At 46.7% G+C, this 27640-nt stretch overlaps 2 protein-coding genes across 12 annotated transcripts in view; one reads left to right on the top strand and one right to left on the bottom strand.

Annotated features, from left to right (window-relative positions):
- Positions 1-27640, bottom strand: part of LOC125621613 (C-type lectin domain family 2 member A) — a 66918-nt gene that overhangs the window by 23370 nt on the left and 15908 nt on the right. For 5 of the 8 annotated variants that reach the window (XR_012664971.1, XR_007352507.2, XR_007352515.2 and 2 more), the window contains exons 1-3: positions 23539-24443; positions 20200-20294; positions 1596-1730 (exon numbers count right to left, since the gene is read on the bottom strand). The gene's annotated coding sequence lies outside the window, so the exon portion shown is untranslated. Of the gene's footprint in view, positions 1-1595; positions 1731-20199; positions 20295-23538; positions 24444-27640 lie in introns of those variants that run through there. The other 3 variants (XR_007352510.2, XR_007352508.2, XR_007352509.2) reach the window with 3 other exon arrangements.
- LOC125621617 (C-type lectin domain family 2 member B) overlaps positions 10912-27640 on the top strand; it is a 29274-nt gene continuing 12545 nt past the window's right edge. For 2 of the 4 annotated variants that reach the window (XR_007352516.2, XM_048818744.2), the window contains exon 1: positions 10912-11416. The gene's annotated coding sequence lies outside the window, so the exon portion shown is untranslated. Of the gene's footprint in view, positions 11417-22771; positions 22894-27640 lie in introns of those variants that run through there. The other 2 variants (XM_048818741.2, XM_075119541.1) reach the window with 2 other exon arrangements.

Raw genomic sequence — 27640 nt, 5'->3', positions numbered from 1 at the left:
CCCTATTGCTAGCATCTCTGGGCCACGTTCACCTTTGGCCTGTCCTTTGTGTAGTCATTTACACCAGTGCAAAGTGAGTGTGAAGTGCAACCAGATCAGAGGTAGTGCTGTCCAGTGGATAGAGCACTGGGCTGGGCATCAGGAGACCTGAGTGCTATTCTGCCACTGACCTGCTGGGTGACCTTAGGCACATCACTGGACTGTGCCTCAGTTTCCCTTCCTGACACTTTCTGTCGGGTCTATTTAGAGTTAGCTTTTCATGTGTGTTTAGTGTCTCACATGCTGCAGCCCTGATCCCATGTGGCACGGTATCAAATGCCTTACTGAAATCTAAGTAAATTAGATCCACTGTGTTTCCTTTGTCTAAAAAAATCTGTTACCTTCTCAAAGAAGGAGATCAGGTTGGTTTGGCACGATCTACCTTTTGTAAAACCACGTTGTATTTTGTCCCATTTACCATTGAAGGAGAAAGTAGTTAAGGACATTGAAATCAAAATTTTTTCCAAGACCTTGCATACTACAGATGTCAAACTAACAGGCCTGTAGTTACCCGGATCATTTTTTTCCCTTTCTTAAAAATAGGAACTATGTTAGCAATTCTTCAATCATATGGTACAACCCCTGAGTTTACAGATTCATTAAAAATTCTTGCTAATGGGCTTGCAATTTCGGGTGCCAATTCCTTTAATATTCTTGGATGAAGATTATCTGGGACCCCCGATTTAGTCCCATTAAGCTGTCTGAGTTTCGCTTCTACCTCAAATATGGTAATGTCTACCTCCATATCCTCATTCCCATTTGTCATGCTACCATTATCCCTAAGATCCTCTTTAGTCTTATTAAAGACTGAGGCAAAGTATCTGTTTAGATATTGGGTCATGCCTAGATTATCCTTGACCTCCACTCCATCCTCAGTGCTTAGCGGTCCCACTTCTTCTTTCTTTGTTTTTTTCTTATTTATATGGCTATAGAACCTTTTACTATTGGTTTTAATTCCCTTTGCAAGGTCCAACTCTACTTGACTTTTAGCCTGTCTCACTTTATCCCTACATGTTCTGTCCTCAATAAGGTAGCTTTCCTTGCTGATCCCTCCCATCTTCCACTCCCTGTATGCTTTCTGCTTTTTCTTAATCAGCTCTCTGAGATGCTTGCTCATCCAGCTTGGTCTACAACTCCTGCCTATGACATTTTTCCCCTTTCTTGGGATGCAGGCTTCCGATAGCTTCTGCAGCTTTGATTTAAAATAATCCCACAGTATGCATCCGATGAAGTGAGCTGTAGCTCACGAAAGCTTATGCTCAAATAAATTGGTTAGTCTTTAAGGTGCCACAAGCACTCCTTTTCTTTTTGCGAATACAGACTAACACGGCTGTTACTCTGAAACCTTTCCTTACCCAGTCTCCCCTCAGAATTCCTCAGTCCTGCTTCCATCTGCAAGTCTGAGCTTTTCCCTTCAGATGCCTCATGTCTTTGCTCCATAATCTGCTCAAACCCCTTCCTAAACTCAACCAGACTTTCCTCCTTCATCTCCAAACCTCGGATCTTTTCCTCCATCAGCTCTATCAGATGGCATTTCATGCAGATAAAACTCTTACCAGGTACCCCCTCCAGGATCATGTACGTTCCGCAGCTTCCACATCCAGTCATCCTCATTGCGTCTTCCACGACATGGGTCACTCCCACTGCTGCCTCTGTATCTGTCATCGCCTTCCCACCTACATCCTGTTAATCTGGGAAACACAAACCACATCAAAACACCACCACCCACAGCAAAAACAAACCCCAAACAAGCACCACAATACAAACTCCCCATCAAACTCCCCTGTTTACAGCTCTGTCTGCTGGCTTCTGTGCTGCTGCCTTTATAGGACCCCTAGTCAGAGAAGCCCTGCCCCCTAATCAGGGCTCAGCTTCTCTCCCAGCACAAAGCCCCTACAAGCCTCTACACATAAAATACTACAAATACGAATACCTTCTTCTCCCTGTTCTCAGCTGTTCTTCTGTCCCTGATTACTGGGGTCGCCTTGAATCAAAGCCCTCGGTACGGAGATATAGAGCTAGGAGGTACCTAGCTAGCAGTGTCACTAAACCTGTCTGCACGGTTATCCGCTCACCACTGGCTATTCCCGAGGTCCTGTCCCACAGTGCACTGGGCCCAGTGCATTGTCCCAGACCAGCTCCTCTTTGGTTGTTCCAAAATCCTGTTCAGGAACGCTGAAGGGTTCATCCCTAGGACTTTGAAGTCAGCAGCAACTGCTGCCCCACACAATTGGCAGGGAACCGTGTGTGATGTCACAACATCTAGGGTGAGCTGTCGCTCTGAGCGCTGTAGGACTGTGCTCTGGTGAGGCTCCGTGACTGAGGTTCGACTAGTCACAAGATGGGAAAAATAGCACCAAAGAAAACTAAGGAAACTGGTGCATAAATAGCACTCCAGAAAGCTAAGGAATCTGGATCACGTGGCTTCTCAGTATTTGTAGAGGAGGCTTGTTTGAGACAGAAAGAGGTCAGGTGGATAGGGTTATATCAACCCTGCTTCCAGCTTGCCGCTTGGGGTGTTTTCAGGGAGCTGGTGAAGGCAGAGACAGCTGGGGTTAGGATGAATGACTGGGCTATTTTTTAGGTCTTTGCAGGTGACAGGAAAGAATCCCACTGGGGTTCAGGAGTGGAGGATAATTCAGGTGCCTGAAGTATGATCAGTGCTGATGAAGAAGGGGTGAATCTCCTGAGTGCCAAAGGCCCAGAGTAGCAGAGTTAGACCCATAGAGCCAGATCCCGCTCTCATTTACACCAGTTCTGGGGCACTGAAGTTACCTCAGAGTTACCTTGATAACCAGGATGAGAATCTGGCTCTCAGCCTCCAGGGAGCAGTGAGAGCTGCCCTTCCCTCACTGCCCCACCCTCGATACCGGTTTCTTGATCACCGCCAGGGTACAGCTGGATTCGTAAGAAACACTGTAGCCTGCAGGGCTGAGATACAATTTTGCTTTGTTCAGTGTGAATCCCACACCAGCCTATGAAACCTACGGTGAAAGTTCACAGTGTTGGGATGCCCCTGTAATTACACCCCGTGTCCCTGGTTTTGGGAATAAGTGCACAGCTTCTGCAGATGCTAACTGGTGGAGAGAGGCTTGGGGGGCTGGGGAGGGGTGGCACTCCTGCTCACTGCCTGAGGCCAGGCTTCCTGCTTCACAATGCAGAAGAACTAGTTTGTCAGCTGCTGATGCTGGGCTAATACACTTGCTCAGGGTTATAAATTAATGTGTGCCCCCTACCATCCGCTCTTGTATTTGTGCTAAAGAGATCACACTTAACAACTACACCCTGCCTCAGAGGCATTGGGGAGAGACCGGGAATTCCCCAGGGCCTTGATCTAGAGATCCAGGATCTCAATATTAGCCACAGACGTTAAAAAATAAACCCTCCTTAGGACTATAGCCCTTATACCCTTAGCTCTAACCCAAAGCTCTTCTGATCTAGTCTCATCACTTTAGGATCCACAGTATGAAACACAGAACTTCTTTTGAGATAGTAAAGAGCTTTACGTTCGCTTCTACCTTCTCTAGCTCTATAACTCTGAGCAAATCAGTTTGTCAAGAACGATGACACAGTCCGTGTTTTGTGAGGGCGCCATCATGAAAAGGGGGGAAATAAATACCAAATGCTACAGACAGAAAAGTGCGCAGAGCTAGAGAAAAAGCCCTTGCTAGCACTATTTGGATTTTCTGCTTTCTAGCCCAGATGCCACTCCACCTGCTTTTAAACCCCAGTGACTCAGCTGTTGCTCTATTCATGCACAATCTTACCAAAATATCACCAAGAGAGGAGGCTTCCTCTTTACTCAGAGTCCCAAATGGGCTTTGTTCTAAACAAGTCTTATCTGAGTATTTGTTATTCCCTTTGGGTGCATTCTTGTGGTCAATTCATTTCCTTTTTATGCCTCTTTTGCTAGTACAAAAAGGACTCCATTACAATGCACTGTTAAACACCACCACGTATAGCTGCAAAGCTGGCTGCATCTCAGTGGTGCTTGAAATACTTCCTTTATTACCTACATGGCCCAATCCCGCTTCCCTTTCAGTCAACCGGCCTTCCAATGGGACCAGGAACAGGCATCTAGTTTATGAGAGGTGATCACTTTAAAAAAAAAATCTTGGCAAGTGATTTTGGGGTCCCAGTTTGAGACACCTGAAAGGGGCTTTGTTTTCAAAAACTGCTGAGTACCCACCCTCTGAAAGTCAGGCTTCTTTAAGTTCTCACATCCAAGGACACCAGTAACTTTTGAAAACCTTGCCCAGGTTTTAGCGCTTTGGAAACCCTTCTTCTTTTAGGGTTGCCAAAGCGCTAAAATCTGGTCTCATCCAAAGCCCATAGAAGCCAACGGAAATACTGCTGCTGATTTCAGTGGAGTTTGGATCAGATCCTAAATGTGTAATCCATTGGGGGCCTGCTGCTGAGGTCAATGACAACTCTCCCATCGATTTCAACGGAACCCTAAATTATCTATGTGACCACTTCTCCCCTCTCCCATGTAAAGATTTTACATCCTAATAGATTTGGTCACTCCCACCTGTGGGAGTAATTTGTCAGATTCTCTGCTAAGTTTTTACATTTCAATTATTGGGCCAATTTCCAAATAGTGAAGAATGGGGTTAAAGTTAGCACAGAGGGAAATTCTTTCAGTTTAGTCTACAAAAGCTGCACTATTTCAGTAGCTTGGCTCCTTCTCCATGTCTTGAAGGAAGGGAAAGTGGGGGTAGAAATCAGCTCCGTGCCCAGTGACATAGGTTGGCTAGATACGAATTCAGGATATTCTACGTGTCCAACACAAGAGCCCCACAGTCAGTCCATCACAAATCACCAAAATGCAACAATGGAAATTTATCAGGCTGGGCATGAAATATAACTGATATTTAATACAGACTTCTACATGTCCTGGTGGAAACATGCTTATAAGGAAGTACAACAATACTCAATATTAATAGTACATAACATACCACCAGGACTTCTGTGTTTACAGTCATTATTTTGAGGTCTTATTGATCAGTTTTGTTGTGTTTTTTGTTTGTTTGTTTTTTTAACGTAAGGGCAGAACCCATTTGTACTCTCCCTGAATTGAGGTGCCTGATGTACACGCTCCAATATTTCAGTGATTCCTCTTTGGGATGCAATCAGACTTCAGAAAAAAAGGCAGACCAGCTACAGTGGGGAATAAAAAATGGTTCAGACAAGCTGTGAGAAAGAGCACCAAAGGAGTCACCCCCATGCACTACGGGCACCAGAAGTTACAATCTGGAATAATACTAGGAAGGAAAAGGACACAAAATCAAGAGACTCCATTGTGAGGGATGAGATTTTTCCCATACCCCCTGATGCATCCTTCTCTCAGTGAGAAAACATCTCACTACTATATTTTACAGTTCTAGTCCCAAACACTGAAGCTTATTCTAAAGGCTTTGGCAGTGCTGGACCATGCTGTAAAACAGCACAGTCTTTCTTCCTTTTTTTTAAATGAAGGATCAGAGAATAATTCTGGTGCCTGCCCCATCCCTCAGCAGGCTCAGAAGTTTTCCCTCCCAGCCCCTCAGTTCTGCAGAGAGTCCCACCCCAGCGAGATCATTGAAGACTGTGAGCTCAATCTCGAGTCCCCAGTACTCTTTTTACTAAGTCCTCCCTCAGGGCTATCCTCTCATCAGAGTCACTGGACTGAATTCTTTTCTCATTCGCTCTCAGTGTGAATCGGGAGCAACCCCACTGGAGCCCCGGGCCTGATTCTCCTCTTGCTCACCCTGGGCATATATAAGGAGTAAACTCCACTGAAGTCAAGGGACAATCAGAATCAAACATAGGCTACACACGCTGGTTTAACCAAAATTGTTTTTTAAATAAATGTAGTTAAACTGATGCAAACTCCTGGGTGGTCATTCTTAAAGCGGTTTACAACTGCCTTATATCAATTTAATTTAATTCTGTTGCTGAATTTAGCTTAATCGAGAGAAGCAAGTTGTAGACAAGGCCCTGTTGGGAGTTTGACCTGGGCAGACTAGATGAAAACTGAGTAAGGGCTTCAGGAACTAGCTAAGTGCAGGGGTGCCTAGTGGGATTTTCAAAAGCGCCCACAAGGCTAGGTGCTTTGTAAACCCCACTAGATGCCTAGCAGACCCAGTACGGCCGTTCTTATTCACTGACACCATCTGTATGCTCAGCACTGTTCAGAATATGCCAGAAAATATAGTCCCTGAGCCAATGCATATAAAATGTGTAGCCCTGGATAAGGTGGCTCAAGATATTTAAGTATGAAGTGTATAATTATTGAACATGTTAATATCTATGAGTGGAGGCGCTGATGGCAACAGAAATTTTACCTGATTAAGCACTGGAAGATTTGACCCTCCAACTTCCTTTCTGGACAGCTCTTCCTCTTGAGCTCATATGCCTGTTTATTTTCCTTTCCTCCCTGCAGTGGCCCTGAGATATCTCAGAAGACTCCGTTTTTTCTCTCAGCTTTAAAGTGTGGGATTTTCCTGGTGTTTGGTTTTAAGTACTCTCCTGTGAGAACTGCAACTCCATCACCGTAGTGTTTTTCTTAAGAGCCTTCAGGAAAGTAACTAGTCTCAAACAGAAGTGAAAGCAGTGTTTTCAACTCTCGTGATTTTGTCACGAGTCTCACAATAATTATTGTTTTCCTTAAAGCCCCGGCTCCTGGAGTCAAGTGGAGATGTGAGGATTTCAGCCTTCATTCTTAAAGAACAAGTAAGTTTCTGGCCCTTGTAGCTGTGCAGAAAGCTTCACAACGTGACCCCAGTGCACCCTAAAGGCTCAAAAAGCAGAAGGCAAATAAAAAGAATACTACATCTATTATTTTTACAAAATATGATTTTTAAGCCAATCTCATGATTTTTGGTGAGCCTGACTCATGATTTTTAAACATTTGGGGTTGGCAATACTGTGAAAGTAACTTGAAAGTTTTCAGAGGAACAGCCGTGTTAGTCCTTGCAACAAAGCCCGTTGCCAATTGTGCCCACATATCTATTCAGGGGACACCATCACAGGGCCTAATAACATCAGCCACACTATCAGAGGCTCATTCACCTGCACATCCACCAATGTGATATATGCCATCATGTGCCAGCAATGCCCCTCTGCCATGTACATTGGTCAAACTGGACAGTCTCTACGTAAAAGAATAAATGGACACAAATCAGATGTCAAGAATTATAACATTCATAAACCAGTCGGAGAACACTTCAATCTCTCTGGTCACGCAATCACAGACATGAAGGTCGCTATCTTAAAACAAAAAAACTTCAAATCCAGACTCCAGCGAGAAACTGCTGAATTGGAATTCATTTGCAAATTGGATACTATTAATTTAGGCTTAAATAGAGACTGGGAGTGGCTAAGTCATTATGCAAGGTAGCCTGTTTCCTCTTGTTTTTTCCTACCCCCCCCCAGATGTTCTGGTTTAACTTGGATTTAAACTTGGAGAGTGGTCAGTTTAGATGAGCTATTACCAGCAGGAGAGTGAGTTTGTGTGTGTATGGGGGTGGGGGGGATGTGAGAAAACCTGGATTTATGCAGGAAATAGCCCGACTTGATTATGTAAAGAGTTGTCACTTTGGATGGGCTAGCACCAGCAGGAGAGTGAATTTGTGTGGGGGGGTGGAGGGTGAGAAAACCTGGATTTGTGCTGGAAATGGCCCACCTGTTGATCACTTTAGATAAGCTATTACCAGCAGGACAGTGGGGTGGGAGGAGGTATTGTTTCATATTCTCTGTGTATATATAAAGTCTGCTGCAGTTTCCACGGTATGCATCTGATGAAGTGAGCTGTAGCTCACGAAAGCTCATGCTCAAATAAATTGGTTAGTCTCTAAGGTGCCACAAGTACTCCTTTTCTTTTAACTTGAAAGTGTCGGTTTCATTCCTGTTTAAAGTCAATTTCTGGTCTATTCTATTTAGTACGGTAACACCCCAGGCAGGTGCAGGTATAAACTCATGGGGGCTTTGCCCTAGTAGGATGTTTTCAAAAGGTAAATGATCTATTCCAAGCTTGGTGAACTTCAAGAAGTAAGTGGCTTAAATGGTAGAAAGCAATCTAGATTTTTCTACCATTGTTGTATTCAAGAGTAAGAATATACTTTAAAATTTTAAACCTAACCAGTGTCCTTTAAGTGACATGACACAAGATATTAGAACGTGTTAGCATTAGTGCTATGTATTAGAGATATGAGAGAGAGGGAGAGGGACAGGTAATTTTCTAAGTTATTGTCTGCAAAAAAACCTAGAGTTTTCACAAGAAGAAAAGGAGTACTTGTGGCACCTTAGAGACTAACCAATTTATTTGAGCATGAGCTTTCGTGAGCTACAGCTCACTTCATCAGATGTTATGATGTTTTCAGTTGCCTAAGTAGCCCCTGCAATCACAGTTAAAGTTGTCCCCCCTTACCAAAATCTGAAACGGCATCCATGACTGAGTGTGATCTTACTCTGCAAAGATCTTCTCTATTTTTGTCCTTGCTTGAAAGAGCAGGAAGGGCAAGGAGTTCACGACTTTCCTTATTTCCTTTAACAATCTTTTATGCCACTGTTGTGGTTACCCCGGCTGACACTCTCTTCACTTCACACTCAGCAATAGGTTTTTCATAAGAAGTCAGTCAATTCAGGAAATAAGCAGCCCACCTGCCACACAGCTGTACTGGGGGTTTTTAACCAGTATTTCAGAGGGCCTGTCCATACGCTAGGATAAAAGGGGTGTTTCAAAAGTGTGAGAGCTAACGTGCTTAAAACTCTAGTGTAGATAGGTCGCATTGTATTTCAACATGTGTTAGCTGATCAAGGTAAACGACAGGCTACCCACAGCTAGCACATGTGACAATGCAACTTGCCCTGTCTGCACTGGCATTTTGAGACGTGTTAGTTGTCAAGTTTTAAACATACCACTTTTATTCAGCATTGCCAGCCCCAAGGATTTAAAAATGCTGAGGCAGGCCTCCAAAAATCATGAGTTTAATAATAATACATGGTGGGTTCTTTCTTTGCCGTCTGGTTTTTGAGCCGTTAGCAGTCACATGCAGTCACAGAGGGCTAGATATTTACTTTTTCTTTTAAAATGAAAGCTGAGATTCTGTCTTCACTTGACACCAGGAGCTGTAGCTGTACGAAAAGACACTAAATATGATAAGACTTATGATGTTATCATGAAAGTTGGCAATACTGACAGGCCCAGACAGAGCTACTTTATGTGGTGGTGGGTTAAACAAACTCAGCAATAATCAGACTTAGCACATACCTCTCACGAATCTGGCACACTAATGGAGAAGTCGACACAACATAGCAGTGGGCTAGGTCATTACCACCATCCCCATTTTACAGATTGGAAAACTGAGGTAAGGCAAGTTTATGTTGTGTCAGGCCACACTGGGAGTAGAAGGCTGTGCCTGCACTAAAATTTGGGCATGCCCAGTTCCTCTAAAAAGATACACATTCCCAGACTCACAACTCTGAAAACCTTCTAAGCGGCCTCTTTATTTGTTCCCTGTGGTTCTATTATACACTTGTTAAATGCATTAGGACAGGCTATTTATCTAGTTCCACAGTTTTAGACCCTTTCTGCGTCTGGTTTCATAAGAACAAAGAACATAAGAATGGCCCTACCGGGTCAGACCAAAGGTCCATCTAGCCCAGTATCCTCTCTTCTGACAGAGGTCAGTGCCAGGTGCCCCAGAGGGAATGAACAGAACAGGGAATCACCAAGTGATCCATCCCCTGTCGCTCATTCCCAGCTTCTGGCAAACAGAGCTAGGAACACCATTCCTGCCCATCCTGGCTAATAGCCACTGATGGACCTATCCTCCATGAATTTATCTAGTTCTCTTTTGATCCCTGTTATGGTCTTAGCCTTCACAACATCTTCTGGCAAGGAGTTCCACAGATTGATTATGCATTGTGTGAAGAAATACTTCCTTTTATTTGTCTTAAACCTGCTGCCTATTCATTTCATTTGGTGACCCCCTAGTTCTTGTGTTATGAGAAGTAGTAAACAACACTTCCTTATTTACTTTCTCTACACCAGTCACGATTTTATAGACCTCAATCACATCTCCCCTTAGTCGTCTCTTTTCCAAGCTGAAAAGTCCCAGTCTTATTAATCTCTCCTCATAGGGAAGCTGTTCTGTACCCCTAATAATTTCTGTTGCCCTTTTCTGAACCTTTTCCAAATCCAACATATCTTTTTTGAGATGGGGCGACCACATCTGCACGCAGTATTCAAGATCTGGGCGTACCATGGATTTATATAGAGGCAACATGGTATTTTCTGTCCTATTATCTATCCCTTTCTTAATTATTCCCAGCATTCTGTTTGCTTTTTTGACTGCCCCTGCACATTGAGTGGATGTTTTCAGAGAACGGTCCACAATGACTCCAAGATCTCTTTCTTGAGGGGTAACAGCTAAAGATTTCCTTGAACCTTTCCTAAGGAATTGCTCTATCTCGGGGTTTTTACTGCTGCCTATCCCTGTAATATCACAACGCCTTCAGCAGGGAAACAGTGATGGGAATAAAACTCCCTAGTGGGCTTAATGGGGTCTTTTCCCTTTTTGGGGTACAGAAACTCCACTTAGGGCAAGGTTCTTTTTCTGTTCAGTTCAATGGTTGCATTATGCATTTGTTTGAGGTCTTTTTGTTTTTATTTATTTGTTTAAATACCAGTGAATGTCAGTGAAGTTACAAGGACTTACACCTGTATGGTCTTAGGTATGCACAGTGGTGTGAGTAACAAGATACATATCCCCTAGGCAGTGAAGGATCATTTTTTTCTCCAATTGTGGCATCTTCAAACTACAACCAGATTTTCTTGTTACAGCTGTTAGCTGGGGGGGGAAAGTCCCCCTAGCAACAGAGGCAGAGAACTTCTGGACTTCCCCTCTGCTGTTTACCCAGTGAGGTGGGGGACTTTCCCTTAGGAGAAATCATTTATCACCGGCCTTGCTATGGGCCCTGGAACCTGTACAAACCCATATACAAGAAGTAGGGTCGGGACCGTAAGCAGTGCCCTTGAACTCCTCGGTCCTACGTATGTGGGTGCAGTTACACAGTATATGTAGGACTGAAGGGAGGGGCGCCCTTGGGTGTGAGGTGAGTGCTTCCGTCACCCCAATGGGAACTCCCCTCCGCCCCCGTAACAGCCCACTGGGAAGAGGGGGCCGCACCGCGAATTGGGAGGGAGAAGGGGGGAGCGGTGAAGTCCCCGCCTGGGATCAGGAGAGTGGAAACCTCAAGGAGGGAGGAAACACCGACGGCATCCAGCGGCAGGCGGGCCCGCCCCTCTGGCTCTCGCCCCAGGAGCGATCGCGTGGAGCGGCCCCGGCAGCAGCGCTGTGCCCGGGGATCGTCCAGCCCCAGCGGCGAGAAGGTAGGTGGGGGGCTGCGCGGGAGCGCCGGGCTGGGGCAGCCCTTTAACCAGCTGTGCCCGGGACAGCTGAGCCGGCGCGCTAGGAGCGAAGAGCGGCCAGGGCTGCCCGCGTCTCCGCGCCGCTCCCCTGCCCGGGGAGGCCTGGAGAGAGGCCGGCCGGGGGGGGGCGTGTGTCCGGGGGCAGATGGGGGAACTGGCGCCAGACCGAGCTTGGCTGGCTGGATGCAGCCCCCGGCCGCGGGATCACACCCTGCTGCAGATCTGCGTGCTGAGGTCAGGGCCAGCTTGTTCAACGCAGCCAAACTCTCCAGCTGCCTCTTCTGGGAAGAGCCAAATCCATTAGCCGGGGGCGGGGGAGCCCTTTGGGAGAGGGGGAGGGTATTTTTCTGATGCCTCCCGAGTTGCTTTTTTAACCCCGGCCGCCCTTGCTACTTTATCTGCTCATCTCGAGCTGCCTCTGGTCCTCATATCCACTCCCTTAATTCCGGAAATCAATTAACACACTCCCACCAATGAAACACACCGCAGCAACCTCCCTGCCCTGAGCAGGCAGCGGACACAACCCACGTTCTCCAGCCCAGCTCAAAGCACACCACAAAAATCAACCGGGCAACATCCACTTTTATGCTTCAATTTTTTGTTAAGAACCACAGCTATAAAACTCTCCATGACATTCCCACTCAGCATTTCTAGATCCCGTTTAAAATTCGTTTGGAAGCAAATCCCAGAGGCTACCATAAGTGAATAATATTAGGCAAAAAATCATCCCCAAAGAAATTTATTCTAATAATCTGCAATGGGTTCCAAAAGATTTTCTTAAAAAGGGTAGCGTCACAGAATTCTTAGACATACATACTCTGCACTGTTAAACACATTCATATCAGAATGAAAACCTGACACAGATCATGCAGATAAAGAATTGCAAAATCTGTACTCGAAACAAAGCATAAAAAGAAAAAAATCAGATTGCAACATAACCTGCTCACAGAAGCTGCTATGCAACACTCATGATTCCCTCTCAGAAAAGAGAACTGAAATCATGGCAAGGTAGACTCAAAATAAAATCCTGACTATTGAAGTCAGTGGCAACACTCACATTCACTTCAGTGGGCCCAGGGTTTCACCAAGATTGCTTAATATTACTGCTAAAGCACAACAAGTAACTGAAAATCATAAGCAGCAACACCTAATAGATACAAAACCATCACGAAAATATATGAGTGAAAAGAAATCTTGTAACGTTTTTAAAAAGTGTTTTCCCCCTTTCAAAATTGTTGGAGAGAGATTACAATTGGAATTAATTACAGAGAAGATTATTAAACACATTAAATCTGAATAGGTAGCTTCAAAAGTCACAAACGTTCTTAATATCTCACCATAGCCACGTCTTCTAAACAAATATTTCTTAAACCTCCAATGAAAAAGTGACAACTTTTGGCAACAGCCAAAAACCAGCAGTAAAATGTATGGCTTCAAAGTACACATTCTCAGAGGCTATTTCCCCCCCCTCCCCAAGACAATGAATTTTACACAGCCACTGCCCTAAACCAATGAGGTCTTACACCAAGGGGCAGACTCACTATCACCAACCTTGCAAATTAGAACCCCATTCCTGCAAACTCTTACACGATTAACTTTAAGCACATAAATCAGGGGTTCTCAAACTGTGGGTTATGACCCCTTGGGGGGTTGCAAGGTTATTAAGTGGGGGTTACGAGCTGTCAGCCTCCACTCCCAAACCCCGCTTTGCCTCTAGCATTTATAATAGCGTTAAATATAAAAAATGTGTTTTTAATTTGTAAGGGGAGTCGCACTCAGAGGTTTGCTGTGTGAAAGGGGTCACCAATGCAAAAGTTTGAGAACTACGGACATAAGTAATCCCATTGATTTCAGTGGAGCTAATCATGTGCTCAACTAACAAATAAAGTTTAAGAGCTTGCAGAATCAGGGCTTAGATCGCAAATGTCTTGTCAGACTGAGACACACAAGGCATTACAAATTTCGGGGAGGCAGCTACAATGCAATGTTTCTCCCAATTCACAACTAGACCCATACAACAAAATTCTATACCAGAGAAACAGGCAGACTCTCATAAGAAAATCTCAATATTTTACAATTTTTAAGCATCAACGGACATAGCAAACTGGGACCAGGTCTAGGCTTATGGAGCTTTGTTGGCACAGCTCTCTTGCCACAACAGTGCCAGCATAGCCCTCTGGTGTAGACACATGCCCACCAGCAGAAGCGGATACTTCTAGCAGTGTAGTAACAACACCTCCCCAAATGAAATAAGCTAAGCCGACAGAAGTGCTTTTCTGCTGGCTTAGCTGCAATCTACTGGAGAGCTCTGTCGACAGGTCGTTCGGTGGTGGGAGGAGAGAGAATCAGACCCCTGACCAATATAGCTAGGCTGGTAAGTTTAAGTGCAGACCAGAAAGTGGTAGAAACATTTATATACTACTATCCAAAATTAAAAACATGTTTCCTCAGTGAAGTCCGACAACAAATAGCACAGACACAAAATATTTTTAGAAATATCCAGGTGAGGAAAGATTCCAGCACATTCATTTCATAGGGTGATGCAACTATACAAGTCATTTAATAAGAACAACATTTCTGGGGAAAACCCAAAGAGAGAGAATTTAAATATTAACACTTTGGCACAGAAGAATTATTAGATCCAAGCCACTTCCATCCTGAGAATTGTCCACATCCAGCTTCCGCAGATTTGGTCTCCATCAAAAGATGTTAGTCACCACTAACTGTTGCTGAAGGGCTGACTCTGCGTGGCATCCTATGGCTCTGCGAGCTTCAGAGCTCGTTAAAAGCCATGTCCATTTGAAGCTCTATGAGGACCAGCTGAGGAGGTCAGAGGTTATATAAAGGGTCAAATTCAACAAAGGAATAAACATTTCTGGAAGTAACTGCCTCAGTTCCTTACACCTGAAACTCACACGGACAGCGAACTCTGAAGGAAAGGGAAATGGACAGGGGTGGTATGATTATGCAGAGACAACACTTTGGAAGAACTAGTAAATAAATTATCTTTTTTTTTGAGATGGGAGTCAGAAAAGAGTATAACCCAGGTGGAAGGTGGACTAAAGACAACTAAATAAGGGTTGTGTAAGCCCATTCTCCCTAGCCTAGCATCAGAGCGGGATGCTAAATCTAAAGTAGCACTGCGCGAATGTATATGCAGAACTCCCTGCAGCTGCTTTGCAAAGCTCAAACATTCCTGGAGGTAATCCACAGACGCAGCCTCGGCCCTGGCAGAATGAGCTCTAAGATTTACAGGCAGCAGGACCTTCACCAGTGCGTGCCAGTGTGTGTGTATTTAGCAAATATGAAAGAAGACGGCATTAATCTTATTCCACAGGAAGTCTGAGACTTTCTGAAAGGCTTCGCCCTGCTTAAATTGAAATTAAGGACCCCCTTGACATCTGAAGGGTGCAGTTTAATCACTTCAGGTTGTTTATGTGGCCTGAGGGAAAAACACTTGCCATATAATAGGCTGATTTAGGTGGATTTCAGAGATGCCTTTAGAGAGAAGCTTAGGCTGAGACTGCAGAACCACCTGGACTTTGTGGAAGGCTGTCAAGGGTGGATCAGCCATTAAGAACTGCAGCATGCTCATTCGTCCTGCAGATGTTATGTTCATCAGCAAAACTGACTTTAGGGACAGGTGGAATTCTCCTAAGCTGCCCAAAAAGTGCCTCCCTCAGTCTTGTTGGTACCACATTCAAATTCAACATCAGAATAGGGTCTCTGAGCAGCGGTTACGCATTAATCAGCCCTTTAATAAACCTTGATATGGTCAGATGACTAAACGGCTTCACCCCAATCCACAGAATCATAAACTGAGATGGCAGAAAAATAGAACTTTATAAAAGAGACTGACAGTCCAAATGTTTTAAGATGCAGCAAATAGTTCAAGACAAGAGGGACTGGTGCAGATTCAGGAGGCAGGTTATCGTAAGATGCTCATGCAAAAAATCTCCTTTAGGTTTGTGCATAACACTTCATGGTAGAGGGCTTTCTAGAAAGCAAAAGGATGTCCTGCACCCCAAAAGAGAGAGTCCAGTGACAGTTAAAGCTCCATAACCCAAGCTACCAGATGAAGCACCACTCCATTCACTATGTCAGTAGATCAGGAGATACTTGACATCTCCAACAAGCATGAGACCCAATTATTATTATTTGTATTGAGATTCTGCCCAGAAGCCAGGGCCCCACTGTGCTGGGCAATGTACAGATATAACAAAGAGACAGTCCCTGCTCAAAGGAGCTTACAAGCTAAGTATAAGGTGATACAACAAATAAATGCAACGACGGGAGCAAAAGGAAATAATGTGACAATTATCAGCATAATAAGTAGTGGTCTCAGCACGCCAGCTGCCTAAGCACCATAGCAGAACATAAGAACAGCCATACTGGGTCAGACCAAAGGTCCATCCAGCCCAGTATCCTGTCTTCCGACAGTGGTCAGTGCCAGATGCATCAGAGGGAATGAACAGAACAAGGCAATTTATCAAGTGATCCATCCAGGTCATCCACAGCTTCTGGCTGTCAAAGGTTTAGGTTTCACATCCTCTGCAGTGAAGACAGATGCAAAGAATTTAACTTCTCTGTAACAGCCTTATCTTCCTTGAGTGCTCCTTTGGCACTTCGATTGTCCAGTGGTCCCCACTAATTGTTTGGCAGGCTTCCTGCTTCTGATATACTTAAAAAAAAATTCGCTGTTAGTTTTTGTGTTTTTTGCTAATTACTCATCAACTTCTTTTTTGGCCTGTGTAATTATACTTTTACACTTGACTTGCCAGAGTTTATGCTGCTTTCTATTTTTCTCAGTAGGATTTGACTTCCAATTTTTAAAGGATATCTTTTTGTTTCTAACCACCTCTTTTACTCTGTTTAGCCATGGTGGCAATTTTTGGTCCTTTTACTGTTGTTGGTTTTATTTGGGGTATACATGTTAGTTAATCCCTCTATTATGGTGTTTTTAAATAGCTTCCATGCAGCTTGCAGGCATTTCACCCTTCTGACTATTCCTTTTAATTTCTATTTAACTAGCTTCTTCATTTTTGTGTAGTTCCCCTTTTTGAAGTTAAATGCTACTGTGATGGGCTTCTTTGGTATTTCCCCCTTCCCGCTCCCCCGGATGTTAAATTTAATTATATTATGGTTGCTATTACCAAGTAGTTCCACTATATTCATCTCTTGGACCAGATCCTGTTATTAGGATTAAATCAAGAATTGCCTCTCCTCATGTTGGTTACAAAACTAGCTGCTTCAAGAAGCAGTCATCAATGGTGTCTAGAAATTTTATCTCTGCATCCCATCCTGAGGTGACATATACCCAGTCAGTACAGAGATAAGTGAAATCCCCCATTATTATTGGGTTTTCTGATTTTTGTAGCTTCTCTAATCTTCCTGAGCATTTCACAGTCACCATCCTGGTCAGGTGGTTGGTAGTATATTCCTATTTCTATACTCTTATTATTCAAGCATGGAATTTCTATCCATAGAGATTCAAGCTACCTTGGCAGCACAGCAAAGAAGAATTTGAAAGGGGACTACATGGTGGCTGTGTGGATTTTTATGGGAAACTCCTTCCAAGCATAAGGGGCAGCATGGGAGAATGCCTGAAGGTGCTTACTGGAAAACTTGACCAATGGGCAGTGAAGGCTGGCATCAGTGGCAGAACGGATGGGGGGAGTCAACATTTTGACAGCAAATGAGAGGTGTTAGGTAGCATGAGAACAGGCTGTAGAGAGCCTTAAAAGGGAAGACAAATTCTCTGTTTGATGCAGTGGAGAAAGGGAAGGGGTGGAAAAAGAGGGGTGATGTGGTTGAAGTGATGAGCCAGAAAAATGCAGTTTTGTTTTGAATAAATGAGGCAAGAGGGGAATTTCCAAGGCCACAAAGGAGGATCTGCAGTGGTCAAGATGTAAGGTGACGAGGTTTACTACTGTGGATGGAAAGGAAAGGTCACATGTTAGATTTACAGTGCAGGAAGAAGCAGAAAGATCTTAATGCAACGTGGATTTGAGAATCTAGAGCAGGGTGTACATCGAATATATGGCATGTAAAATGGATTTGGCTCACATGCGGTATTTATGTGACTTTTAACATACTCAGATTGTGCAGGATCTAAACTTTCATTTAAAAAAAAGTTTCTAGCTAGCAGTAGGGTTGCCAATTGTGGTTGGATGTATTCCTGGAGGTTTCATCACATGACATTAATCTTTAATTAAAGATGAGTCTTTAATTCCTGGAGACTCCACGCCAATCCTGGAAGGTTTGCAACCCTAGCTAGCAGGCAGCTGCGCCAACCCCGACAACCCCTAGAACTGACATCTGAGCACTGAAGAGTCCACCACTATACAGCACCAGAGCTACCTGATGGGAAAGTGCCAAGTGAAGGAGAAAGAGAGTCAGTGGCACCAGAATACTGATGGAATCTAGACCTCAAATGGATTTGAGGTGTCGGAATGGTATCTGAGGCCTCCAGAACTGAGGTCTGTAGAAGTGAATGACCCACATTTGATCCATGACCTCCGCTGGCATAATGGTTCCTCTTCTTCCCAGGGCCTGCGTTTCTCCTCAGAATGCTTCCCCTGCCACTCAAGTTTAAGGGCAGAGAAAAGCAAACCAAGAGCTTTTGACATATTCCAACTAAACTGTTGGACTTGGAGGCTCAAGGCTGCACGTTTGCATCCCCAACAGAGCCACCAAATATGCAACATCCTCCCGAGTCCTTCCCACCAGAGGTGGGCTCATCAATGCCTGGCACTGTCTTAGCCAAGAACTAGAGTTGGGATCTTGGCAGGCCCTCTGCTCAGCACTGGAGGGGGAGCCTGTCCTGGGGCCCCACTGCTTCCTGGAGTCCTTAATGTTCAGCCCTGAGGGGGTTGCCAGCACAACAGCTCCCGGTTCATTTGTGGTACTGGAGAAAGTGTGGGTGGTAATTTTGCACCATCACTTACAGATGACTTATGTTCTTTAGTGTAGAGCCTGGATCAGAACCGGTTCCAAGCTTTAGCATTGAAAACTTTGACTGAGGAATCCAGAGGCTTCCCTTTACCTGAGGATGGGGTTTTGGCAGCTAAAGATGGCCTATCGTGGTCCTTCATGGAACCACAGCCAGAATTTGCTGTGCTCCAATGTCCAGCTCTGAAGAGCCACTTCAGATAAGGAGATCCCTGGCCTTTGGGCCTGAGAAAGCGGGAGATAAAACCTTGACAATCCTCACATTGCTCTGGAGAACAACTCTCCTTTAAACAAGCTTTTTTTGTCTTTAAAAGCACCCACCATAGTCTGTTAGAGTGCCATCAAGTCAGATCGATGCTGCCGCACACTTCAGCCATCTTATCATTCAGGGTGTGTTTTCACTGCACAGCTAACTCGGGCTTTTACTCACATGTTGCCCCAACCCCTGTCCCGTACGCATACCCAAAACTCTAACCTGAGTTTGGTGGTGCTTTAAACCCAGGCCAGTTGGCCTGTCTCGGACTACAGGCAAAAGCCTAGGTGTTCACTTCACTGGGTCTGGTAACCCGCCTACTTTGTAGTGAGGATACAGGCTAAGCCACTCCAATGCTGATAGTCCTCCAATGGCTTCACACAATTCCTGCTGTATGCCCTGAAGGGGGGACAACTCACTGGCAAAGAATCGTAGAGCAGCTCACCTTCCTGCAGCACAAAGAAACCTGGGGTATGGCCCCAGAAGTCCTAGTGAGTCACACAAGTGAGTGCCGCACCAGGACACAGTGATTTGAGTATAGCTTTCCAGTGTGGCTGATCTCACCCAGTCTAGGCTAAACCAGGTGCGTCAGACTCCAGTGCCACTCACCTGGGTTAACTCTGCAGTGAAGACATACCTTATTATAAAATTAAAGGTACAAAGGGGCTTGAAGTCTGGTCAAACTAGACTACAGGAATAAAGAGACACCCACAGAAAGGAAATGCAGTGATAAGGACCACATCCCTGATATAATCTCATACCACAGTGCCATAAGGGTCATGAGGTTCCAAATGAGCGTAATTCTGAAAGGGTTCAATCACCCGAGGACTTCTTACCCATTGGTGGGAATATGAAGAGGCATCCTCAAATAATAACAACGATTTGTAAGACACCAATATATAAATAACCCATCAGTACAAATAGGAATCTCAGTATGACAATGTTTCCACGAAGAAAAAAGAACTTCAAAACAATAACAATCAAAACAAATAGGGATCTCAGTATGACAGAGGATGCTTTGCTTTCACAGAGAAGAGAAAACTCACCCTTCAAAGCAGTAACCACAAACTTAGACAGTATGGTGATGGGCACCATAGAAAAGCCTAAGATAGCATAAACCTTCCATCAATCTCACACTAACACAGCATTCTAGAAAATGAAACCCAACCACAGACAGACTCATTGCTGATCTCCGCTCATTAGAGGGAAGTATTCATGGCTTCAACCAGTCCTAGTTTCCCATTATGGTCCTACCTACTTATGGATAGGATATAGCAAACCTATATCTCCACCTATTAAGCAACCCCCTTTTAAATTAATGCTAAAAACAGCACCATGAGGTCCTGGTGCTGCCACAATATAAATAATAAACAACAACAGATATTTGGAACTAAACCACACCTTAGTTTGTCCCTTCTCCACGTTGGGAGACCTGCAAAAGGTCAAGAAGTGAAGTATCTGAAAACCTGGATTTATAAAGAAAACTCTTCTGCAGCCTCAGTTACAGGTACCACCTTCCAGGGAGCGTCGCTCGACTTACCATGGTAGCGTAGACATCTCCGACGTTGAGCCAGCGGAGAGAGAAATATCCACATCAGTTGAATAGAGAACTAGGGCCTGAATTGAGGTTTCAATCTGAGTGAGGAGAATTAAGATATGACAGATATGTGATCAAAAATTGCTCAGTGAGTCTGCCTCTATGTGCCTGGGGAATTTCCTGAAATGCCAGAAGCAGGAGATTAATAAACTGAACACCCAAAGCATACCTGAGACAGTCTAGGGTGGAGCTATACATATACTTATGCATTACATGTGCTTGACTTAATGTCTGAATAGTCCCATTGAGTGGGACTACTCATGTGCATAAAGTTAAGCAGGTGTTTAAATGTTTGTAGCATCTGGGGACAATGACTAAGGGTATTTTCACCTTTTCTTTCCTGCCAGACGTACTAAAGATTCCTCCCCTTGCTTACTGGGTGTATTTAAAGAGAACCCACACAGAGTTAGAGCCTGTACAGCCTAGTGTTTGCAGTGCTTACGGGACCTGCCTCTGAGTTTGTTGTGCACAAAGCACGTAACCAGCCATCTAAAGAGCATGGTGTGCCAGAGAGCTCCCTGTAGGAGTCAGCTGCAGTGCATTATGAAATTATGTACTCATGCCCTAAGCTTTCGTCAACAGCACGGTTTTTATGAATATAAAATGTATGACATTTCTAAAAACCAAAACAGGAAGTTTTTCCGTTAAGGGGAAACTTTAAAAAACTGGACAGCATTGAACTGAAGTGTTCAGGTTCCCACAAATGGCCTTAACTTTGTTTCTGTATCTGCCCCCTACATGATCAGACTGTCCTCTAAGGCCTGGTCTTCACTAGGAAAAAAGGTGTGTTGCAGACGTGTTACAACCCCAATATAGAGAGGGTGATTTATATTTTAATGTGTTAGCTGGTGGGGGTCAACCACTGGAGGGAGCATAGGTTTTACCTTGACCAGCTAACACATGTTAAAATACAAATTGCTCTGTCTGCACTAAGGTTCTAACACCTAACACATGTTAAACACACTTTTTGTTCCTCCTGAAGAGAAGCCCCAATCTACCAAGCCACTCTCTCTCCTCTTACACTTCAGTTACACAGCAAAAAGTATCCAGCCTCTTCCCCATCTCTCCCTTATAATTCCCTCACACCAGCCATGGGGAGTTTCACAGCCATTTTAACCTTTTATTATATACAAGAGGTTAGACTTTATTTTATCCTGGAAGCCTTGAATCCTATATACACTTGTGATTCAATTACACATATCCTGCTCCATAAACTCTGGGGGATATAGCTAATAAGACCAACACCTGAAAACTGGAGACTTCTTAAGAGTCCACAGCCAGCCACTGAAGTATACAGTGCTTGTGTTCCCAGGTTTCAGAGTAACAGCCATGTTAGTCTGTATTCGCAAAAAGAAAAGGAGTACTTGTGGCACCTTAGAGACTAACCAATTTATTTGCGCATAAGCTTTCGTGAGCTACAGCTCACTTCATCGGAAGCTCACGAAAGCTTATGCTCAAATAAATTGGTTAGTCTCTAAGGTGCCACAAGTACTCCTTTTCTTTTTGTGTTCCCAGGGACCATGACAAACTGCCAAGGCAAACAGGGATTAAGATGCCAACTAGTTCTGACAGTTGTCACCAGCATGTATCTATTTCTTTATTTAGATTTCAGATTTAAACAAGTTTCACACCAAAGAGGACCTGGGCTGAACACACATGTACAAAACACATGGATATAGGAGATATGAAGTAAAATGTGACCAAAGCAGCATTACTTCCTCCCCCACACACCACTGAATCATCAGATGTGATCAAGGCACCTTAAAATTCCCCAGTGCACTTTCCCATTAGCCACAAATCCCATCCTCGGTGCATATGAGCTTTGCAGTGTGCCAGGAAAGTCAAAAAATTCAAGCCAGGGAGGACAGAAATTCCAAGGGAAAGGGCCCATGTCATGGATAGGACAGACTGGGTGATGGGGACATTGGACAGATTTCAGGGTATTTAGATGAACTTAACTCTGCATTTCCATGCTTTCCCACATTTGTTCAGATGACGCTTGATGTAGTGGGGAACCAAACTCCAAACACACACTACATCTGGGGAAGATGCCTGATGAATCTACCTCTGACAGAGAAGGACTAAGGACCTCACTCCCTGCCTACATTTGCTTACACCCCCAAATGCCCTCAAGGAGTAAAAATCACTTCAAACTCAAATCCATTGGGACCCCCTCAGACAAGGCCGGATTAATGCAGGGGCTTTAGGGGCTGCAGCCTCGGGCTAAGGGGGGCCCCGCAGGCCACATGCAGCCTGCTGCGTCTTTTCATCCGGCCCACAGCAAGTCTCTGTGCCACAGGCCAGACACCAGTCCCCGAGCCACCCCTCACCCTGGGGTGGAGCCGCAAGTGCCGGCTCGCCAATGTGCCCCAGGCAAGGGGCATTCAGGGAATCTCTGCACACTGTCCCTGTCCCCAGCGCCGGCTCCGCAGCTCCCCTTGGCTGGGTACAACAGCCAGTGGGAGCTGCGGAGGCAGCACCTGCGGGCTCGGGCAGTGTGCACCGCACAGAGCAGCCTGGCCCCTCTGCCTAGTGGCCGGACATGCTGGCCACCTCGGGGAGCAGAGCAGTGCGGAGCCAGGGCAGGCAGGAATCCTGCCTTAGCCCTGCTGCACCGCTGACCAGGAGCCGCCCAAGGTAAGCACCTCCTGGCCGGAGCCTACACCCCGCACCCTCTCCTGCACCCCAACCCCCTATCCCACAGCCCCCTCCCGCACCCAAGCTCCCTCCCAGAGCCCATCTCCTGCTGCACCGCAACCCCGTCCCATCCCTGGCCCCACCCCACAGCTGGAGCTGCATCCCTTCCTGCACCCCAATCCCCTGCCCCTGTCCTGAGCCCACTCGACAGCTCCTGCAGCCCCACAAAATCTATTAGCCCCAGGCCCACAGGAGAGTTAATCTGGCCCTACCCTCAGAGCCCCCATTTCACACTGGTGGGGGACAGCAAATCCATCCCAACCTCTTATACACCTGTGTCCTGAGGGGCAGCCCCCACACACTTGGTTGAGACCCTTTCACAGCCCATATTTTGCACTGTCCCACATTGCTTTGCACTTTTTCAAACTGAGACTGTATCACAACTGGTTATGAAATGAACTGACTCATTCTGGCTTCTCATCTGTAAGTGAGTTACGACAGCTCACTGTGACTCTCACTCAGTACTTTCTCTGATGGTTTTTAAGGTTAATCCCTTTATGGGGGTGTATTACAAAGACTGGGGCAAGGATGCACCTGCAGAGTTTAGATAAGAGAAGAACCGAGGTTTAGGAAGCAGAGTATTACCGAGCCGGGGAGTTGCAGGCGGGATCCGGATGAGATTTGCTGGGCCAGGGGCGCCGCAGCAGGAGCGGATACAAAGGTGGTAACTGCCTCACTATCTGGGAGTGGAGCTGCCCGTGTCTGGTCGTGGGAGAAGAGGAATTGGGGGGGCTTAGAGACCCCCCTTCCTCCTCCTGCACTAATCCTGGGGGGGGCTCTGGGGGGGTGCACCTCCCCCCTTTTATAGGGGCAGCTGTGCTGGGGCACCCCTAATCCTCCCCTCTTCCTGCACTAATCCTGGGGGGCTCTGGGGGGGTGCACCTCCCCCCTTTTATAGGGGCAGCTGTGCTGGGGCACCCCTAATCCTCCCCTCTTCCTGCACTAATCCTGGGGGGCTCTGGGGGGGTGCACCTCCCCCCTTTTATAGGGGCAGCTGTGCTGGGGCACCCCTAATCCTCCCCTCTTCCTGCACTAATCCTGGGGGGCTCTGGGGGGGTGCACCTCCCCCCTTTTATAGGGGAAGCTGTGCTGGGGCACCCCTAATCCTCCCCTCTTCCTGCACTAATCCTGGGGGGGCTCTGGGGGGGTAAACCTCCCCCCTTTTATAGGGGCAGCTGTGCTGGGGCACCCCTAATCCTCCCCTCTTCCTGCGCTAAACCTGGGGGGGGTCTGGGGAGGGCGCACCTCTATTTCGGGGGGGGTTAGCGGGGGAACCCTCGATCCCCCCCACACTGATGAGGGGCGGCCTGGGGGTTTCAGCCCCGCTCTCGGAGCGAAGGCCGGGGGGGGGGGCGAGGGCCCCGCAGATGAAAAGGGGGAGGGAGCTATGAGGCGCTCGTGTTCCGGGCAGGACGCCTGGGTCCCCCCGCTCCTGCCCTGGGGGCGGCTCCACCTTGGCCGGGGGTGGGGGTGCTGCGTGAACCATCACAGGCCCGGCCGACGCCAATACCAAAATGGCGGCGGCTGCGGCGAACGTCCTACGGGGAGGCGAAGGGGACAGAATACAGAAGCCGAAACAAGAAAAGGAGGACTTGTGGCACCTTAGAGACTAACCAATGTATTTGAGCATGAGCTTTCGTGAGCTACAGCTCACTTCATCGGATGCATGCCGTGGAAACTGCAGCAGACTTTATATACACACAGAGAATATGAAACAATACCTCCTCCCACCCCACTGTCCTGCTGGTAATAGCTTATCTAAAGTGATCAGCAGGTGGGCCATTTCCAGCACAAATCCAGGTTTTCTCACCCTCCACCCCCCCACACAAATTCACTCTCCTGCTGGTGCTAGCCCATCCAAAGTGACAACTCTTTACATAATCAAGTCGGGCTATTTCCTGCATAGATCCAGGTTTTCTCACATCCCCCCCACCCCCATACACACACAAACTCACTCTCCTGCTGGTAATAGCTCATCTAAACTGACCACTCTCCAAGTTTAAATCCAAGTTAAACCAGAACATCTGGGGGGGGGGAGGGGAGGAAAAAAACAAGAGGAAATAGGCTGCCTTGCATAATGACTTAGCCACTCCCAGTCTCTATTTAAGCCTAAATTAATAGTATCCAATTTGCAAATGAATTCCAATTCAGCAGTTTCTCGCTGGAGTCTGGATTTGAAGTTTTTTTGTTTTAAGATAGCGACCTTCATGTCTGTGATTGCGTGACCAGAGAGATTGAAGTGTTCTCCGACTGGTTTATGAATGTTATAATTCTTGACATCTGATTTGTGTCCATTTATTCTTTTACGTAGAGACTGTCCAGTTTGACCAATGTACATGGCAGAGGGGCATTGCTGGCACATGATGGCATATATCACATTGGTGGATGTGCAGGTGAACGAGCCTCTGATAGTGTGGCTGATGTTATTAGGCCCTGTGATGGTGTCCCCTGAATAGATATGTGGGCACAATTGGCAACGGGCTTTGTTGCAAGGATAAGTTCCTGGGTTAGTGGTTCTGTTGTGTGGTATGTGGTTGTTGGTGAGTATTTGCTTCAGGTTGCGGGGCTGTCTGTAGGCAAGGACTGGCCTGTCTCCCAAGACTTGTGAGAGTGTTGGGTCATCCTTTAGGATAGGTTGTAGATCCTTAATAATGCGTTGGAGGGGTTTTAGTTGGGGGCTGAAGGTGACCGCTAGTGGCGTTCTGTTATTTTCTTTGTTAGGCCTGTCCTGTAGTAGGTAACTTCTGGGAACTCTTCTGGCTTAAAATCAATACGACTTGATTATGTAAAGAGTTGTCACTTTGGATGGGCTAGCACCAGCAGGAGAGTGAATTTGTGTGGGGGGGTGGAGGGTGAGAAAACCTGGATTTGTGCTGGAAATGGCCCACCTGTTGATCACTTTAGATAAGCTATTACCAGCAGGACAGTGGGGTGGGAGGAGGTATTGTTTCATATTCTCTGTGTGTATATAAAGTCTGCTGCAGTTTCCACGGTATACATCTGATGAAGTGAGCTGTAGCTCACGAAAGCTCATGCTCAAATAAATTGGTTAGTCTCTAAGGTGCCACAAGTCCTCCTTTTCTTTTTGCGAATACAGATTAACACGGCTGTTCCTCTGAAAGAAGCCGAAACGGCGCCTGAGCGCGCCGCCCGGCCCTGCGGCTGCGCACTGAGTTCAATGAGGGGGGCGGGGCCGTGTGGAGGGGGGAGATGGGAGTGGCGGGAGCAGGCCGGGCAGAAGGGCGGGGCTCGGCTGCATAGAGGGGGGTTGGGAGCATGGAGAGGGGCTGGGTGGCATAGGGGGGCTGGGCTGCATGGGGTGGCCGGGTGACATGGAGGAATCATAGAATATCAGGGTTGGAAGGGACCTCAGGAGATCATCTAGTCCAACCCCCTGCTCAAAGCAAGACCAATCCCCAATTTTTGCCCCAGATCCCTAAATGCCCCCCTCAAGGATTGAACTCACAACCCTGGGGAGAGACAGTCTCACCAACCCCAAGCGTCCAAAAATCCCGCGTCATCACGAGACTGGCATAAAAATAATGAATGACTTTTTGAAAAGTAATCCATGCGGGTCCTTTTTCTAGCCGGTAGCTGCACTCGCATCACGGCCTCGAGTTTTTCTCAACGAGGGCGAGGGCTAGACGCTCTGAGGGTGTTTTTCGGTTTGTTTGTTTTTTCATGAAAGCTGAGATAACCCCCACATGCCAGTAGCTGGGGCACGAAGCAAAACACCCAGATTCCTGCCCTGCTGCTGGCAGAACACATGGCCATGGTCAGGCAGCGGGAAAGCTGTGACCCGTGCCTAGCCCACTGTTCATAACTATCTCATTGGTGCCTTGTGCTTCCCCTATTGCCCCTTGCCCTGGATTTAGGGTACGTCTACACTGCAGCTGGGCGCCGCAGCAGGAGCGGATACAAAGGTGGTAACTGCCTCACTATCTGGGAGTGGAGCTGCCCGTGTCTGGTCGTGGGAGAAGAGGAATTGGGGGGGCTTAGAGACCCCCCTTCCTCCTCCTGCACTAATCCTGGGGGGGGGCTCTGGGGGGGTGCACCTCCCCCCTTTTATAGGGGCAGCTGTGCTGGGACACCCCTAATCCTCCCCTCTTCCTGCACTAATCCTGGGGGGTGCACCTCCCCCCTTTTATAGCGGCAGCTGTGCTGGGACACCCCTAATCCTCCCCTCTTCCTGCACTAATCCTGTGGGGTGCACTGGGGGGTAAACCTCCCCCCTTTTATAGGGGCAGCTGTGCTGGGGCACCCCTAATCCTCCCCTCTTCCTGCACTAATCCTGGGGGGGCACACCTCCCCCCTTTTATAGGGACAGCTGTGCTGGGGCACCCCTAATCCTCCCCTCTTCCTGCACTAATCCTGGGGGGTGCACTGGGGGGGTAAACCTCCCCCCTTTATAGGGGCAGCTGTGCTGGGACATCCCTAATCCTCCCCTCTTCCTGCACTAATCCTGGGGGGCTCTGGGGGGGGTGCACCTCCCCCCTTTTATAGGGGCAGCTGTGCTAGGGCACCCCTAATCCTCCCCTCTTCCTGCACTAATCCTGGGGGGGCTCTGGGGGGGTGAACCTCCCCCCTTTATAGGGGCAGCTGTGCTGGGACATCCCTAATCCTCCCCTCTTCCTGCACTAATCCTGGGGGGTGCACCTCCCCCCTTTTATAGGGGCAGCTGTGCTGG

The sequence above is a fragment of the Caretta caretta genome, chromosome 14 (assembly GCF_965140235.1).
Source record: "Caretta caretta isolate rCarCar2 chromosome 14, rCarCar1.hap1, whole genome shotgun sequence".
NCBI classification, from domain to species: Eukaryota; Metazoa; Chordata; order Testudines; family Cheloniidae; genus Caretta; species Caretta caretta.
Note: the sequence above shows the minus strand (reverse complement) of the source record. Positions and strands in the feature narration are given on the sequence as shown.